The sequence below is a fragment of the Dioscorea cayenensis genome, unplaced genomic scaffold, assembly GCF_009730915.1.
Source record: "Dioscorea cayenensis subsp. rotundata cultivar TDr96_F1 unplaced genomic scaffold, TDr96_F1_v2_PseudoChromosome.rev07_lg8_w22 25.fasta BLBR01000643.1, whole genome shotgun sequence".
Classification (NCBI taxonomy): domain Eukaryota; kingdom Viridiplantae; phylum Streptophyta; class Magnoliopsida; order Dioscoreales; family Dioscoreaceae; genus Dioscorea; species Dioscorea cayenensis.
The window spans coordinates 6,139-9,054 of record NW_024087034.1 but is presented as its reverse complement, the minus strand read 5'-3'; positions in this window follow the sequence as shown (position 1 = coordinate 9,054).

Here is a 2,916-nt window from a genome sequence, read left to right as displayed (position 1 = left end):
ATGTTCCGAAAGAATCAATAAATTTTAAAGAATTTGAGCATATCCCACTTTGAATATACGATATGCCAAAATGATACACAAAACAAGCAATATAAGACTAACAATTATTAACGTACACACATCAAAATTTTAAATACAGCATTCCAGTAAAAAATTCAACATTATAATGACATAAATGGCAGGCATATGCATACAACATATGGGTAACAAATCTTAGCTTTGCATTATATCACAAGATATACAATTTCCCCTCAAATAGATAAAGTGTTTAATAATTATGCATAGGATTTCATCATAATGACCACTAACACAACTATATTTACTATCATAACAAATTTTAACAAAAAGTACCATAAAAAAATAAAATAAAATAAAAACAAGAAAAACCCTAAATTCCCAAATTTGGAATAGGCTATGACAACTAAAGCAATCAATCCATGGTGGGCAATACATTCCACTCAAACAATTTTTATATGAATATGTATTCAAAGAAAATATATAAAAAAAATTTGCTTGACGGTCCCATAAACAAAGACTTTCAAGCTTTTGGGCTTGGGATTCTATTACTAAGGGCTTATTCAATTGGGATGAAGTGGGGGAAGTGGGTTAACTTCCCCCCACTTCATATGTTCTTTTATCATGAAGTGGGGGAACTTGCACTTTCTCCATAAGTGAAAACATAACTAGATCCACTTCAGTGTTTTTGTGACTGAATTGGCTAAAGTGGATACCATATAAATAATGAGTTTCTCCCCACTTCCCCTACCGGTTGGAACTCCTTGGAAGTGGACTGTATTTCTTCCTTCTTTCTGATCTTCCCTCATCCTCTTCATCCGTTGTCGCCATTAACACCATCATCACAGTTACCGTCAATGCCCCGATTCGCACTACTATTGCTGTTGCAAGGTGGACTACATCTCCCAATGATAGCATCGTCCCTGTCATCGCCGTCGTCAACACCGCCCTCGCCGTCAATTCCCTTTGTTTTCCCTTGCGATTTGGTGTTGTTGTCTCTTCTTTCTTCGATTCCATAGCTTTGATTCAAATTTTCTTGGATCTTTGATGTATTTTGGGTGATCTTTTGTGTTTTTTTTTCAATCTATGGATTTTTTTTGTGGGGAAATCATTATTAGTCCCTGTCACTTTTCAAATATACTTTTAACTCCTTCTGACAAAATTATATACCATTCAGACTTTTTTTTTAAACCTCATCATTTTAGGTCCTTACCGTCACTTTGAGCTATGATACTTTTAAAATTACTTTAATTGCCTTGTGCTTTTTGGAGAAACATTGATGTAAGGTCTTGTCAAGCATTAATTGGTTGTCGTTTTTAGCTTGGAGAAAAAGCCATTTGTTTTTTTTATTCTTTTTCCTCCTCAATCTAAAATTAAATAACTTTTCTTGAAATAATCAAATATAATAAATAATGAAGATATATTGCAACAAATAAATGGATAAGTTAGAAACTAAGTAAATAGTCATGATATTAAAGAATTCATCTTGGAGCAGAGCAAACATACGTTTTACTCAATAAACACCAATCCTAAATGTTTGCATCTATAATAAATGACATCAAATTACATAAAATAGAAAACACTCATATTAAATGAATTAATATGAAATTATGTAACACATTAATTGCTTGTCAATTTGAGAGTTAAGGAAGATAGACAAGGTCATCTGTGAATCTTATCCAACTGCAAAACCTACAAATTGCTTCTTCTAAGAGATAAAATTCATTAGTATTGGAGGTTGTTTGTGACAATCTGAACTATTTTTAGTGGATTCCTTTTTTTTTTTTTTCTTTTTCAGGTTTTATTTTCATGAATCTTGATGGCCCTATAATAACCCATCATGTATTCCTAGAATTGACCTTGTGTTAAACTAAAAAGATCAATCTCAAACTGGTTTGCTAGATTTAGTTCAAAAAATTAGTGAAAAATAGCGAACATTAGCACAAAATGCATAATATGAAGTATAAATATTTTTTTCTAGCATTAAACAAATAAACATGCCAGTAAATATGTTGTGTAAAAAACTAAACATGTATAGTACAATAATAAATAGTTTTTTTACAAATTAAATAGATAGAAGCCATAATAAACATAACTTAGATATAATAATTTGTTACATCATATATATTTTGAAGAGTATTGTACAAAATTACATATTTATAGCAAAATGTGAACAATAAAATCTAATATTAAGGTAAAAAGTGATAAACTAAACATAAACAAAAAATATTGGCCACTAACAAAGTATTATTAATGATTTATGTGCTATAATAAAGGGAATAACGATATTTTATAATATCTCTATTTCACAATAAATAATAAAGACTCTTACTTCCTTCCCATCATATAACTAGATCAAGTGTCATCATCAGTTTGCTTTTTTGCTATTCTCACAATAACGTGAGGTGATTTGTGTACAATTGATCATGCAAATTCTGGTCACTTAAATAATGCTCTCAAAATGTGCCAAACAATCACATAGTCACTATCTTTACATATTGGGAAAAATTCCTAGCATTGCATAATTTTTTAGCAAAAAAAGTGGTGCCGCAATTGGGTGTTACTGAACCTTCATACTTCTTAAGCTTGGGGTCATGATAGTAATGTTTCACAACTATTGTTGCATTTGTTTTCCTTTTCTTTAATTCGGTCTCTTTCTTCTTACTTGCGACCTCTAGCTTCATACTTTTCTCTTAAAGATGGGTTCTCTTAGATTCAACAAAATCCAAGTGCAAACAACAGTGACAGAATACACAAGCACGGTTATCTCTACAAAGTTCTCTTCTGTTCAGGCAATGAGAACTAAAATAAAATTGTTTTTCTCCAACGACATCTATGGAAAACTAGAAAAGAAGAAGGAGCTCTTTTCAAGGATTTTTATCTTGGAAAACAAAATGATTT